The sequence below is a fragment of the Musa acuminata genome, chromosome BXJ3-9 (assembly GCF_036884655.1).
Source record: "Musa acuminata AAA Group cultivar baxijiao chromosome BXJ3-9, Cavendish_Baxijiao_AAA, whole genome shotgun sequence".
NCBI lineage: Eukaryota > Viridiplantae > Streptophyta > Magnoliopsida > Zingiberales > Musaceae > Musa > Musa acuminata.
The window spans coordinates 33,904,992-33,922,468 of NC_088357.1; positions in this window are offsets into that span (position 1 = coordinate 33,904,992).

Genomic DNA, 17,477 nt, shown 5'->3' on the forward strand with positions numbered 1-17,477 from the left:
AGGCAAGTTGTGCGAGGTGAGCTGTTTCAGCAGAAGGTGTTTTGGATGTGTCGGTCGGTGGCTTGATTCAGTCCATGAAAGTGATGCGTTTAATTAATGGAACTTATGACTCCACCCAATTTATATTCTCTTTTAATTCCACGCCAACCCAACCATCTTCAATCCGTATTCATCCATCAAACAAGAAGGTTAAGCAACAACAAACAACAAAAGGGTTCCTGTGGTATTTTATTTTTTTAAAATTTAATTTTGATTGTTGTATATGGAAGAACATGTGCCTTGCACAGATACTCTTTTATGGTATCCTTCGGATTTTATTCGGTGGCTTGATTGTTATATATGGAAGAACATGTGCGAAGCTCATTCCTTTTCTTCTTCTGTTGGGTTTGACGGGGATTTGGGGTTAAATCGTCCTCTTTTTTTTTTTCTCTTGTCCCTTAATAATTTTCTTGTGGTTGCATTTGGTTTCGATCTTCATCTTTGGGTGTGCCACACCTCTTCCCTTTACTCGATAGTCCAAGCCTAGATCACCCAACCATGACTTAACTCTTCGTTGTGTAGTATGGAGTGCTGGTTTATTACGCGGTGCTGCTCCAGTATTCAATGCCTCCACGGCTATATGGCCATATCAACTTCTTTACGTTAAATCAATTATACAAAAACTTATAACAAAAGTTGATCAAAACATCTTATCAAGTGTTAAATAAATATTATTACTATGTCAAAAAATATGTATATCATACGTATATAGAAATATAGTAGATATGATTCTTTGTGGCTTACCTATGAGAGAATGGTGGGATAATTATGTGACTAATCTAATCTAGATGGTAGAGTCCCTCCTAGCGTTTCCGGCTCACCCATTGCTTAATGACTCTCTTCTATACTATTTTTTTTTTTATCACTTTGCCTGAGACACCCAAAATATTTATAGAAAAATACAAGAAATATTTATAAGCTTAAGATATAAAATCATGGTACAAATAATAATACACTTCCTGACCCAAAAAGAGGGGTGTGAATTAGTGCAATAGATTAAAACATCAATTTAAAAATCTTTATATATTAAGAATGATCTCGGAAGATAACTTTGTTGAATCTCGGATTTTGATGATGAAGTCAATTGTCATTTGTTGTCTAATCTATGTGTTGAGATAAGTGTGCAGGATTAACTACGATGAAAGATAGACAAGCAGCAGGAGTTGCGCCGGAGTCAAGTTCATGATCACGTTGGGAGTTCGAGAGTTCGACGGAAGTACGGACGGTCGTCGGAGGTTCTGCGGGAACAGATCCGAGAAGTCCAGAAGCTTGCCAAGCGAAGCTCGTCAGAACTCGCCAAGTGGATCGTCGCAAAGTCCAGGAGTTTGCCGGAAGTCCGCAGAAGCATCACCGAGGGTTCATCGGATGATCGACGGAAGTTCGCCGGAAACTCGCCGGAAAAAGCAATTGACGTACCGAAGCAAAGCTGCAGAAATTGTCTTAGATTTAATCGTAGTTAGCACGGTGATTAAGTTAGAAATGGGAGGTGATCCCATTAGCTTAATCCTGGGGCAATTGGGCCCCTGAAGAACTCAAGTTAGGTCGAATGGTTAAACCCATTCGAACCCAAGAAGCTGTGGGAGGTGCAACCGCCCAGGCAGGGAGGTGCCACCGCCCAGGCTAAGTCTCCCAGCGAGACTGGGAGGTGCAACCGCTCCAGCCAGGTGGTGCAACCGCCCAGGGCTCAGTCTCCAAGCGAGACTGGGCGGTGCAACCTCCTCTGTCAAGCGGTAGCACCACCTGAGCTCAAGTTTCGAGCTCTGCCTGGTGATGCAATCACCGAGCTCAGTCTTCGAGCTCTGGAAGAGAAGTACGACCTCTCTGGCCAGGAGATGCACAGCCTAAGCTCAGTCTTCGAGCTCTGGCAGAGAGGTGCAACCACCTCTGGCAGAGAGGTGCAACCACCTCTGGCAGAAAGGGGCGATCACCTCTGGCAGAGAAGAGAAACTTCTCTGGTCAGGAGATGCACCGCCTGAGCTCGGTCTTCGAGCTCTGGCAGGAAGGTGCAACCACCCTTGACAGAGAAGGTGCAACCGTCTGAGCTCAGTCTTCGAGCTCTGCCAGGCGGTGCCACCTCTCCAGTCGAGAGGTGCAACCGCCTGAGCTCAGACTTCGAGCTCTGCCAGGCGGTGCCACCTCTCCAGTCAAGAGGTGCAACCGCCTGATCCCGGAATTTCGGGATTTGATCGTTTTGAGCTCGAAATTTGAATTGGGTTGGGGCCTATAAATACCCCACCCATTCAGCACTGAAAAGAAACAGACCCACACCGAAATCTTGATCTTTTCTGTGATTCTGAGAGCTCAAAAGTGTTGTAAAGCCTTTAAGTCTCCTCCTTCTGTTCTTCAAGTTTTCAGTTGTAAAGTGAGGAGAGAAAGGTCTGTAAAGGTTGTCTCCTGAGCCTGTTAAAAGGAGAGAAACTGTAAAAGGGCAGTTTGGCCTTCGCCCATTGAAGGAAGGCCCCTAGTTGACGTCGGCAACCTCGTCGGTGGAGGAAGCCAAAAGTGGAGTAGGTCAAGGCTGACCGAACCACTCTAAATCTCTGGTTTGCGTTTATTTTTGAGCACTTTATCATTACTGCAAACCTCCTCCATTACTACTGCTCTCTGCGCTTTCACGAACAAGTTCTAAGTGCTGTTCTTCCGAATCTGCATTCAGACGTAAATTCGTATTTTCGTACATTACAGTTTACGTTTACGTTTGATTCTGCAGAACTGTCTTCGGTGCTTTTACGAAAGAGTTTCTTTGCAGTTTACACTTACATTTTGATCCTATTGATAACTGCAAACTGTCCTCTACAATTTTACGAACGAGTTTCAACATTTAGACGTAAAACTGCATTTAGACGTAAATCGGCTTTCCTCTCACAATCATCAGTTCTCAGTTCACGTTTACGTCTTGATTTCAACTGCATACTGCTTTCTGCGAGTATACAAACGAGTTTCAAAGTTTAGACGTAAATCTGCGTCTAGACGTAAAACAGCGTTTAGACGTAAATCTGAGTTTAGACGTAAAACTGCGTTTAGACGTAAATCTGAGTTTAGACGTAAACTGCGCTTAGACGTAAAACTGCGCTTAGACGCAAACTGTGTTTAGACGCAAACTGCGCTTAGACGCAAACTGTGTTTAGACGCAAACTGCGCTTAGATGCAATCTGCGCTTAGACGCAAACTGCACTTAGATACAAACTGAGAATTAGCTTTTGCATCATAATAGTTTTTTTTTTATTGAACAAACGCAGCTTTTGGTTTTTAATCGCTGTAAGATTTCCGCTGCACTAATTCACCCCCCCCTCTTAGTGCTCTCGATCCTAACAATTGGTATCAGAGCCCGGTTAACTCTCAAAAGGATTAAAACCCAAGAGAGATGGCTTACGCCGGAAACCAAGAGGGCCATTCTATTACACGTCCACCCATGTTTAATGGGACGGACTACACCTACTGGAAAACCCGAATGAGGATCTTTCTTATTTCTATGGATTTTGAATTATGGAATCTTGTCGAGAATGGTTTTTCAAAGTCTTCTCTTCCAATGATCGATTGGAATGATTTGGAGAAGAAGGCTTTCGCTCTAAATGCAAAGGCTATGAATGCCTTATTTTGTGCACTCGATAAAAACGAGTTTAACCGTGTTTCAACTTGTGAAACTGCATTTGATATTTGGCACACACTCGAAGTGACCCATGAGGGCACAAGTAGAGTAAAAGAGTCAAAAATCAATTTGCTGTTACACTCTTTCGAACTCTTTCGGATGAAACCGAGTGAAACCATTGGCGACATGTTTACCCGTTTCACGGATGTCGTCAACGGTCTGAAAGGACTCGGAAAGAGCTTTTCGGATTTTGAGCTTGTTAATAAGATACTAAGATCCCTTCCTAAGAGTTGGGATCCTAAAGTCACCGCTATTCAAGAGGCAAAAGATCTGCGAAATTTCCCTCTTGAAGAACTAATCGGGTCACTAATGACCTATGAAATGACTTGTAAAGCTCATGAAGAGCAAGAAGACATCTTTCCAAAGAACAGGAAGGATATGGCACTCAAAACGTCAGAATGCCACTTGAGAGAAAACTCAAGTGATGAGGACTGTGATGATGACTTGGCACTTCTAACAAGAAAGTTTAAAAAGTTCTTTAAAAGAAACAAGTTTAAGAATGATGCAAAAAATAAACTTGAACCCAAAAAGGACCAAGTGATCTGCTATGAATGCAAAAAGCCAGGACACTACAAAAGTGATTGTCCCCAAGTCAAGAAAAGAACAACAAAGAAGAAGGCGCTCCAAGCAACATGGGATGATTCGAGCGTATCTGAGGAAGAGGAGTCCAACACCGAGCAAGTTGCTCATTACGCCTTAATGGCCATCGAAGACGAGGTAACAAATTCAATAGATGCTGATTTATCTTTCGATGAATTATTAAATGCTTTCAATGACTTATTTGACGAATGCAAGAGTATAAGTAGAAAATATAAATTGCTGAAAAAGATGCATGATAGTCTTACTTGTGAGTTTGATAAGTTAAAAGTCGAACATCATGATAGTTTAAATTCATGTATCAAATGTCATGATTTAGAAACTATGCAAAAAGAAAACCTGCTACTCAAGGACACCTTGAAGAAATTCGAGGTTGGTAGCAAGTCATTAAACATGATCCTTGCAAACAAGGGTCACATTCCAAAAAGGAGCGGGATTGGATTTGTGAGAAATCCTCACCAAAATCCAACCACCTTCATAAAAGGCTCCATCTTACATGTTCAACACCAAACCAAGTGCAACTTTTGTTGCAAATCTGGACACAAGACACATTGTTGTCCATTCAAGAAAATAAGTCCAAACAAATTAATTTGGGTTCCTAAAGGAACCATGATAAACTCTATGCAACATGATAGAAAATGTAGATCTATTTATGATGCACCCAAAAGCAAATGGGTACCTAAACATCATCCTTTCTTGTAGAAAACTAAACAATCGCAAGCTAGGAGCAAGAAATGGTACCTTGATAGTGGATGCTCAAGGCATATGACCGGAGATCCATCTCAATTCTCTAAGCTCACTAGCATAGACGAAGGATATGTCACCTTCGGAGACAACAACAAGGGTAAAATCATTGGCAAAGGAACCATAGGTAACAAATCCAACCTCTCTATTGAAGATGTTTTACTAGTTGATGGTTTAAAACATAACCTCTTGAGCATTAGTCAATTATGTGATAAAGGATATATTATAAGATTTGAATCTAATGCTTGCATCATTGAAAAACCACACAAAAATATATCTATGATTGCATTAAAACAAAACAACGTATACACTATTGACATCAATGACTTATGTGATGAAATGTGCCTTGCCGTTATGAATGAGGATGCTTGGCTATGGCATAGAAGATTAGGTCATGCTAGCATGAAACTAATCACTCAAGTATCATCTAGAGAACTTGTAAGAGGAATTCCTCATATCAAGTTCATCAAAGATAATGTATGTGATGCTTGCCAATTAGGTAAGCAAATTAAGGGTAGCTTCAAAGCTAAGAATCAAATAAGCACCTCTAGGCCCTTACAATTGATCCATATGGACTTGTTCGGACCAATCTCTACATCGAGTCTAGGAGGTAGCAAATACGCCTTTGTCATTATTGATGACTATAGCAGATATACATGGACCTACTTCTTAAAACAGAAAAATGAATGCTTTAGATATTTTACCAAGTTTTGTAAACTTGTTCAAAATGAAAAGGGATCTATGATTTCGTCAATTAGAAGTGATCATGGTGGAGAATTTCAAAACCATGACTTCCAAGAATTCTGTGAACTCAACGGATATAACCATAATTTCTCTACTCCAAGAAATCCTCAACAAAATGGGGTAGTAGAAAGAAAAAATCGAAATTTACAAGAAATGGCAAGAACAATGTTGAATGAACATAGCCTACCCAAATATTTTTGGGCCGAAGCTGTAAACACTGCATGCTATATTTTAAATAGAGTCCTAGTAAGACCCTTACTCACCAAAACTCCTTATGAGTTATGGAATAACAAAAAACCCAATGTCTCATATTTCAAAGTCTTTGGGTGTAAGTGTTTTATCTTGAATGAAAAGGATAACTTAGGAAAATTCGATGCTAAATCTGATGAAGGAATCTTTCTTGGTTATTCTTCGGTTTCTAAAGCTTTTCGCATCTTCAATAAAAGAACCTTAATTATTGAAGAATCCATCCATGTTGTTTTCAATGAGATTTCAGAAATTAAGAAAAATGATCTTGATGATGATTTTGATTCCTTGAATTTAAACGAAACCCCGTCTCCAACTAGCAACTTGGATGCATCCACTTCCGAAACATCCTTACCCAAGGATTGGAAGTATATAGATGCTCATCCTAAGGAGCTAATCCTAGGAGACACATCAAAGGGGGTTCAAACACGATCTTCTTTTAAAAACTTTTGTGCCAACGCCGCCTTTCTCTCCCAAATTGAACCCAAATGTGTTGATGAAGCCATGAAAGATGATTCATGGATTATCGCAATGCAAGATGAATTAAATCAATTTGAGAGAAATGAGGTGTGGACGCTTGTTCCTAGGCCAAATGACCATTTAGTTATTGGTACTAAATGGGTCTTTAGAAACAAGCAAGATGAAAATGGTATCGTGGTTAGAAACAAGGCTAGATTAGTGGCCAAAGGTTTCAACCAAGAAGAAGGTATCGATTACGAAGAAACCTTCGCACCTGTGGCTCGATTGGAAGCCATAAGGATGCTCCTTGCCTACGCCAGTTGCAATAATTTTAAGTTATTTCAAATGGATGTTAAAAGCGCTTTTCTAAATGGTTTCATTTCCGAAGAAGTTTATGTTGAACAACCCCCTGGATTTGAAAATAATGGCTACCCTAATCATGTGTTTAGACTAACTAAAGCTCTCTATGGTTTAAAACAAGCCTCAAGGGCTTGGTATGAGAGACTTAGTTCTTTTCTCATTGAAAATAATTTCATAAAAGGCAAGGTTGATACTACATTGTTTATCAAGAATTTTGAAAATAATTTTCTCATTGTTCAGATTTATGTTGATGATATCATCTTTGGCTCTACAAATGAATCTCCTTGTGAATCGTTTGGTAAAACTATGAGTCTTGAATTCGAAATGAGCTTAATGGGAGAATTAACATTCTTCTTAGGTTTACAAATCAAACAACTAAGCAATGGCATCTTTATTAGTCAAACTAAATATGCCATGAATTTATTAAAAAGGTTTAACATGAACAACTCAAAGGCCAGTAACACTCCTATGAGCACCTCCACTAAATTAGAAATTGATGAAAGTGGAGAAAGCTTTGATCAAAAAACTTATAGGGGTATGATAGGAAGTTTACTTTACCTCACTGCAACCAGACCAGACATCATGTTCAGTGTAGGACTTTGTGCTAGATTTCAATCAAACCCTAAGATGTCTCATCTCAAAGCAGTTAAAAGAATATTTAGATATCTTAATGGTACCACAAATCTAGGATTATGGTACCCAAAATCAGAAAATTTTGAGTTAATTGCTTATGCTGATGCTGACTTTGCTGGGTGTAGATTAGATAGAAAAAGCACATCAGGATCATGTCAATTTTTAGGACATGCCCTTGTTTCCTGGTCATCAAAGAAACAAAACTCAGTTGCACTATCAACAACCGAAGCTGAATATATTGCAGCAAGTGCATGCTGTGCACAAGTTGTATGGATGAAAAATACCTTAGAAGATTATAAAGTTCATCTCAAAAATATTCCAATTAAATGTGATAACACAAGTGCAATATGCTTAACGAAAAATCCTATACAACACTCAAGAACAAAACATATTGATATTAGACATCACTTTATACGAGATCATGTCACCAATCATGACGTAACCATAGAATTCATTGATACTAAACATCAACTAGCTGACATTTTTACAAAACCTCTAAGTGAAGAACAATTTGATTTCATTAGAAGAGAGTTAGGAATGCTCATGTGTCCGAATAAATAAACTTGTTAGAATTATTTTTCGGACTATATTGAATGATCAGATCACATAAATGCCATTTTCTATGATTATATCTGTAACAAAATCTTGTCCAAATGCATCTTAGTTGTTCGAATGCTATAAAACAGATTTATTCGTACACTTTCATGAAAAATGAGTTTTTTGAAATAAATCTGATAAAGTGATTCCTGAATATGTATGTCATTCTGTAATATCTTTACGGGTAAAATGAATTATAACAAAAGGGGGAAGAAGTTTTCAAAGCAATCTATGTAAAATCCCTCTATAAGCTTTCGTCTAAATTGGTCTTCCTTGTATAACAATGCTTTTTGTTGATGACAAAGGGGGAGAAATATATGAATTGATAAACACTGTGATTAGAAATACCTTGAGTGATGCTATAAATAATGTTTGCACAATGCCATCCTTGCATCACCAAGAGATATATGAAACATGTGCTATAGTTTGCATTATGTCTTGAGTTGATATCCTATTTTGTGAAGTAAATGCAAACTTGCTAGAATGATAATATGTGTGCATCATGTAATAGTCCTTCGAGCTTTAAATGATAATGTTCAATTACATGATGAATAGTCACAAACACTATCATACAAACTTGATGATGAATGTCAAGCTTTGACATCATCCTTGAAGAGATACATCATGATAGGTATCATGATGGGAGTATTGATAAGTTTAACTGATCTAACTTATCAATACGTCACTTGAATTCTTAGGTCTTGAATTCAAGGTTGACTTATCTCAACTATGGCATATAGACAGGGGGAGTTAAGGATAACTCCATTATCAATTGATTGTCATCATCAAAAAGGGGGAGATTGTTGAATCTCGGATTTTGATGATGAAGTCAATTGTCATTTGTTGTCTAATCTATGTGTTGAGATAAGTGTGCAGGATTAACTACGATGAAAGATAGACAAGCAGCAGGAGTTGCGCCGGAGTCAAGTTCATGATCACGTTGGGAGTTCGAGAGTTCGACGGAAGTACGGACGGTCGTCGGAGGTTCTGCGGGAACAGATCCGAGAAGTCCAGAAGCTTGCCAAGCGAAGCTCATCGGAACTCGCCAAGTGGATCGTCGCAAAGTCCAGGAGTTTGCCGGAAGTCCGCAGAAGCATCACCGAGGGTTCATCGGATGATCGACGGAAGTTCGCCGGAAAATCGCCGGAAAAAGCAATTGACGTACCGAAGCAAAGCTGCAGAAATTGTCTTAGATTTAATCGTAGTTAGCACGGTGATTAAGTTAGAAATGGGAGGTGATCCCATTAGCTTAATCCTGGGGCAATTGGGCCCCTGAAGAACTCAAGTTGGGTCGAATGGTTAAACCCATTCGAACCCAAGAAGCTGTGGGAGGTGCAACCGCCCAGGCAGGGAGGTGCCACCGCCCAGGCTAAGTCTCCCAGCGAGACTGGGAGGTGCAACCGCTCTAGCCAGGCGGTGCAACCGCCCAGGGCTCAGTCTCCAAGCGAGACTGGGCGGTGCAACCTCCTCTGTCAAGCGGTAGCACCGCCTGAGCTCAAGTTTCGAGCTCTGCCTGGTGATGCAATCACCGAGCTCAGTCTTCGAGCTCTGGAAGAGAAGTACGACCTCTCTGGCCAGGAGATGCACAGCCTAAGCTCAGTCTTCGAGCTCTGGTAGAGAGGTGCAACCACCTCTGGCAGAGAGGTGCAACCACCTCTGGCAGAAAGGGGCGATCACCTCTGGCAGAGAAGAGAAACTTCTCTGGTCAGGAGATGCACCGCCTGAGCTCGGTCTTCGAGCTCTGGCAGGAAGGTGCAACCACCCCTGACAGAGAAGGTGCAACCATCTGAGCTCAGTCTTCGAGCTCTGCCAGGCGGTGCCACCTCTCCAGTCGAGAGGTGCAACCGCCTGAGCTCAGACTTCGAGCTCTGCCAGGCGGTGCCACCTCTCCAGTCAAGAGGTGCAACCGCCTGATCCCGGAATTTCGGGATTTGATCGTTTTGAGCTCGAAATTTGAATTGGGTTGGGGCCTATAAATACCCCACCCATTCAGCACTGAAAAGAAACAGACCCACACCGAAATCTTGATCTTTTCTGTGATTCTAAGAGCTCAAAAGTGTTGTAAAGCCTTTAAGTCTCCTCCTTCTGTTCTTCAAGTTTTCAGTTGTAAAGTGAGGAGAGAAAGGTCTGTAAAGGTTGTCTCCTAAGCCTGTTAAAAGGAGAGAAACTGTAAAAGGGCAGTTTGGCCTTCGCCCATTGAAGGAAGGCCCCTAGTTGACGTCGGCAACCTCGTCGGTGGAGGAAGCCAAAAGTGGAGTAGGTCAAGGCTGACCGAACCACTCTAAATCTCTGGTTTGCGTTTATTTTTGAGCACTTTATCATTACTGCAAACCTCCTCCATTACTACTGCTCTCTGCGCTTTCATGAACAAGTTCTAAGTGCTGTTCTTCCGAATCTGCATTCAGACGTAAATTCGTATTTTCGTACATTACAGTTTACGTTTACGTTTGATTCTGCAGAACTGTCTTCGGTGCTTTTACGAAAGAGTTTCTTTGCAGTTTACACTTACATTTTGATCCTATTGATAACTGCAAACTGTCCTCTACAATTTTACGAACGAGTTTCAACATTTAGACGTAAAACTGCATTTAGACGTAAATCGGCTTTCCTCTCACAATCATCAGTTCTCAGTTCACGTTTACGTCTTGATTTCAACTGCATACTGCTTTCTGCGAGTATACAAACGAGTTTCAAAGTTTAGACGTAAATCTGCGTCTAGACGTAAAACAGCGTTTAGACGTAAATCTGAGTTTAGACGTAAAACTGCGTTTAGACGTAAATCTGAGTTTAGACGTAAACTGCGCTTAGACGTAAAACTGCGCTTAGACGCAAACTGTGTTTAGACTCAAACTGCGCTTAGACGCAAACTGTGTTTAGACGCAAACTGCGCTTAGACGCAATCTGCGCTTAGACGCAAACTGCACTTAGATACAAACTGAGAATTAGCTTTTACATCATAATAGTTTTTTTTTTATTGAACGAACGCAGCTTTTGGTTTTTAATCGCTGTAAGATTTCCGCTGCACTAATTCACCCCCCCTCTTAGTGCTCTCGATCCTAACAAACTTGAAAGCATGTTTGTTCGTAAGAGTAGTGATAAGTAAGAAGGAAGTGAAGCTATTGCAAATTAAGTAAATAGCAATAACATAAATGTAAACTAGAATTTATAGTGGTTCGGTCGGTATGACCTATATCCACTTCCGATTCCTCCTCTATCGAGGTCACCGGCATCCACTAATGGTTTTCCTTTAATAGGCGAAGACCAACCACCTCTTTACAACACTTTCTCCTTTTCATGGGTGATAACCCTTACAAGTCTTACACCTCTCTTGAATAATCATAATACTAAAAAAGGGGGAGTAGGACTCTTTGCACTTTTACAACACTTCTAACAACCCAAGAATTCAAGATTTTATTCACACTTTCATGCAGAAAAGGGTGGATATTTATAGGCCCTAATGACTTCAGAATTGGAGCTAAAAAATATCACATCCCCGGATTTCGGGGTACCGGTGGTACCACCACCATTATTGGGCGGTATTACCGCCTGCAGACTAACATTGGGCAATATGATCGCCCGACAGAGCTCGGAGACCGAGCTCTAGCGGTACCACCGCTTGATAGGGGTGGTACCATCGTTGGTAGCATTAACTATCGATGATACCACTATTGGCAGCATTAACTGCCGGTGGTACTACCGCCCAGCCCACTTAGGAGATTGGGTCACTAGGTGGTGCCACCACTGACCATGACTTCAAGTGCTGAATGGGTTATTCAACCGGCCTAGTTCAACCCTATTAAGAGCCCACTTAGCCCTTAACTGACTTAATGTGATTACCTCCCAATCCTAACTCAACTTAAGGTCTAACTATCATAATTAAGACACTTAAACAAGCAATCTCTTGTTAGATATGTCGATTGTTCTTTCGACGATCTTCCAACGAATTTCTCGATGAACTTCCAGCAAACTCCCAACGAACTCCCGACAAACTCTCGGCGATCTTCCAATGAATTCTCAGCGAGCTCTTGATGAACTCTCCGCGAACTTCCGACAAACTTCCGGCACATCGTTCGAATCTTCGATGTATCGTCCAATTTTTGACTCCAGCCCAACATCTACTTTATGCCTTACTACTATCGTAGTTAATCCTACACACTTATCTCAACATATAGATTAGATTAAACACTTTACCAATTAATTTCATCCTCAAAATCCGAAATTCAACAATCTCTCTTTTTTTTATGATGACAATCAATTGATGACGGAGTTAGCCTTAACTCTCTCTATCTATATGTCATACCTGAGAAAAGATGTTCTTGAATTCAAGGCCTTGAATTCAAGCATCAAACCGATAAGTTATATTCTTTTAAACTTATCAAACATGCACATCATGATACTTATTATGATTTACGAATACGATATCACGTATTTATCAATAAAAAATGATATCAAGGCTTGACATGTATTTTCAAGCCTAATGATGATAGACAATCATCATTTTCAAGTATGATACAAATTTCAAATATAAAATTTAGCAAAATGACAAAGATAGCAATTCATAATAGCAAGTTGAGCTCATGATATCTTATCATAATGATAGACAATTATCAAGCATTCATGAAATATTTCAAGTATCTACGATGCATATGAAATGTATTTTGATATGTTTCAAGCATTTGCGATGTGTTGCGATGTATTTGATGATTCTAATTATATTTTAAGCATTCGCAAAACATACAAGTAGATAAGATAAGATAAGATATAAGCATATACGATAAGATACATTGTATACATTTATAATGCCAATTTGTCATCAATTTACCACATTTTGATATCATTTCTCCCCCTTTGTGATCAACAAAAAATGAGTACTATTCAACAATGCAAGTGTGGTAAACAAAAAGGAGAACCATTAAGCAAGTTTCACACCAATTTATCCAAGCCATAAAGGAAGGTAAGCAAAAACTTTGCATGATAATCTTTTTGGATAAACTAATATTTTTACTCAAGGGCTTTTTGATTTTTTTTTTTTAGATGTGCAGGTTTCTTTCTTCTTTTTATCATAAAAATAAGAAGAAGAGGAAGAAAGGTAAGGATAAAATCCATTAAGAACCAAATATATGAAATGATTTGAATCAAGTCAAATTCAAAATAATAAATAAGTTTCATTAACTCATGTTTCAATTTTAACAAAGAGAAGGGATTCAAGAAAAGGATCAAGATATCCATGTGAAATCAAATCGCCATTCTTGCAAGTAATCATCACACACTAAAATTCATCTTTCAAAGATCAAGATATCCATTGGAATTTATAAAATTCATCTTTCATGAGAAGAATAAGGAAGAATTCATGGGAGAGGAGCATCATATAAAAAGAAATTCATGAATAAAACTTTATAAATCAAATTCGTTTCTCATTAAAAATTCACAAGAGTGAAATCTGTGAGAGATGCATTTATCAATGAATTCTATGAGTGAAGTGATTAAGTGTATTAAGAATCATTAAGTGATGGAGCAAGGGTATGAAATAAATTTGATACTAAGTAAATTGATATTCCGGATTTCATAAAGGCCTTAGATACGAAATGAAATAATTTCATGAAAGTCGTTTAAAAAAAATCGAGAAAGTCCGGAAAAGATATACATCAAATTCATGCATTCGGACAATTTAACATCCCTAACTCTCTTCTAATAAAATTAAATTATTCTTCATTTAAAGGTTTTGTAAAGATATCGGCTAATTGATATTTCGTATCAATAAACTCTAAAGATATGTCATGATTATTAATATGATCTCTTATGAAATGATGCATAATGTCAATATGTTTATTTCTGGAGTGTTGAATAGGATTTTTTGTTAAACATATTGCACTCGTGTTATCACATTTTATGGGAATGTTCTTAAGGTGAATCTTATAATCTTCTTGTTAGGATCAAGAGCACTAAGAAGGGGGGGTGAATTAGTGCAGCGGAAAACTTTCGATGATTAAAACTGCATTCGTACGATAAGAGTGATTTCGGTAGAAAAGTCGATTCGTAAATCACTTTAACTTGTGATCAAGCAAGATGCAGTTAAAGCAAATCTATAAAGGCAGTTTGCAGTTATGATGGAAATCAGAATATAAGCGCAAACTGAAATATAATGTTCGTATGATAAAACTGATTTACGTCTAAACACCGATTCGGAAAATACTGAACTTTGAAACATGATCGTAAATGCGCAGAAGGCAGTAAGCTATTGAGGAGGTTTGCAGTAAAGATAATATGTTCAAAGTAAATGCAAACCAAAGAGCACCATGATTTTAGAGTGGTTCGGTCAATCTTGACCTACATTCACTTCTGGCTTCCTCCACCGACGAGGTCATTGACGTCCACTAGAGGCCTTCCTTCAATAGGTGAAGGCCAAACACCCTTTTACAGTTTCACTCCTTTTGATGGGCGTAAGAGACAACCCTTACAGAATTTTCTCTCCTCTCTTGAAAGATCAGAACTTGGAAGAAAAGAGGGAGGAGAACTTCTAACTCATACAATACTTTTGAGATCTAAAAATTATAGAGTAAGATCAGGATTTTGGTGTTTTTTTGTTGCGCTTTCATTGCTGAAAGGGTGGGGTATTTATAGGCTCCAACCCAGTTTGAATTCCGAGCTCAAAATTGTCAATTCCCGAAATTCCGGGGTCTAGCGGTTGCACCGCCTGGCAGAGCTCGAAGACTGAGCCTTTGGGCGATGCCACCTCCTGTCAGGGGCAGTTGCACCTCTTGCCAGAGCTCAGAGACCGAGCTCAGGCGGTTGCACCTCTGTCAGAGGTGGTTGCACCACCCAGCCAGAGCTCAAAGATTGAGCTCTGGGTGGTGCCACCGCCGACCCAGGCGGTGCCACCTCTGGCCAAGAAATCTAGGTCCGAATGGGCTGATCCATTCGGCCCAATTTGGGTCTATTAAGGGCCCAATTGTCCCAAGATTAAGTTAATGAGATTACCTCCCATTTCTAACTTAATTATCGTGCTAACTATGATTTTTCTTAAGACATTTACTGTAACTTGCTCCAGTGCGTCAATCGCTTCTTCCGGCGAGCTTCCGGTGAACTTCCGTCGATCATCCGATGAACCCTCGGTGATGCTCCTGCAAGCTTCCGGCAAACTCCTGGACTTGCGACGATCCACTTGGCGAGTTCCGACGAGCTTCTTTTGGCAAGCTCCTGGACTTCTCGGATTTGTTCCCGTAGAACCTCCGACGACCGTCCGGACTTCCGTCGAACTCTCGAACTCCCACCGTGATCATAGGCTTGACTCCGGCGCAACTCCTGCTGCATGTCTTACTTTCATCATAGTTAATCCTGCACACTTATCTCAACATATGGATTAGATAACAAATGATAATTGACGTTATCATCAAAATCCGAGATTCAATAATCTCCCCCTTTTTTATGATGACAATCAATTGATAACGGAGTTTACCTTAACTCCCCCTATCTATGTGCCATAATTGAGATAAGTCATTTTTAAATTCAAAGCCTTTGAATTTAAGAGACATATTGATAAGTTAAAATCATTTAACTTTATCAATACTCCCATCTTGATTCCCATCATGATGTATCTCTCTGAAAATGATGTATGATGTCAAGGCTTGACATCCATTTTCAAATTTCAAATGTGAATGATGGTAATGATAGCAGTTCATCATATGGTAAGATATCAACATGTAAAATTTCGAAGTAAGATTTTGATATCTTAACATGATGCACACATTTCAAGTATTTTAGCAATCATAGCATTTCATCACATGGTAAGATATCAACACGTAGGACTACGATACAAGTTCTTGATATCTTAACATGATGCACACATTTCAAGTATTTTAGCAATCATAGAATTTCATCACATGGTAAGATATCAACACGTAAAATTACGATGCAAGTTCTTGATATCTTAACATGATGCAAATATAACAATCATAGCAAACATGGCATAATGCAAATATGGCAATCATAGTTATCATCAATTCATATATTTTTGATGATGCAAGCATGGCATAATCATAGCATCAATACTCATATATCTGCTTATTTCAACATAATATGGCATTTATAGCATCAATTCATATATTTCTCCCCCTTTGTCATCAACAAAAAGGAGAACGATATAAACAACTTTTAAATATACGTGTGATGCCATAAGTAGGTTCATGTCATTTATCTATATAGAGTGATAGGATATAAATTATACAAACATCTCAAGAAAAACATGACATGAAGATTATAGAGTAAAAACTTCTTCCTTTTTATTTGTTATTATCTTTTTGTATGAAGGAGGAAAGTCATTTGTGTAGTTCAAATCGATAGGATATTAAGACATGCTTTATAAGGATTAGGATATTTATGTGAATCAAATCCTTGCACATAAAAATATCTTCCTTTTATAAGAAGGAATCATTAAATCTATTTCTCAAAGAGAATATTTTTCACATGATAAGTCTAAAAGATATGCATTTGCTAGATGATTCTATTTGTCAAAAATCAATGATGTGAATCAAACTATATGTGACATATGTTTATTAAGTCTGAAAGAGAATAATGTATTCATGAAATCCGATTGGAACTGAAAATTTAATTTAACACTTTCATGCAATTGGACAAGACTATACAATCATGAAGACATGCTCATTGTTATGGAAATTTTTGTATTAATTTTCAACATGTTATTTTAGGCATGTAATGACAATTAAGTGATTTGATCATTGAAACAATAAAGTCCGAATAATAATTTTAACAAGTTTATGCATTTGGACACATTAACATTCCTAATTATCTTCTAATGAAATCAAATTGTTCTTCACTTAGAGTTTTTGTAAAAATATCAGCTAGTTGATGTTTAGTATTATGGCAATACATCAACATCATGGTAATATTATGTCACATTAACATCATGGAAATGACACATCAATTTCATGGCTATATTACTTTCACATTTATCATGGAAACCAAGACACAACGTTTTCAAAGTTGGCATTAGAGAAACATGAAATCCGATAATGAGTAACGAGATTGAGCAACATAACCTTGCATATTCTCACCAATTAATACATTAAGTAGCCATATCAAAGATTAGTAGTCATCAAGGCATTGTGATCAAGGTGAGTAATATAAAGAGTTTACAACAACGCAATTGTTACAACAAGAGGTGATTGTGTCCACATATACAAGCTTATTCAGGAGGTGGAAAATTAAAGTGCCTAAATAAAGAGTCAAATTGTCGATGAATTTGCTACAGTTCAGATAGGATTTGATCTTGCCGGTGTTCAAGCAGATATTGTCTTTGTTCAAATCGGTCCATCTAAATCCCAATGTCTTCGATAGATGATGCAGGAACTTGCTCAAATGGATGTGTTTCCTTAAAGGGACAGATCGGAGG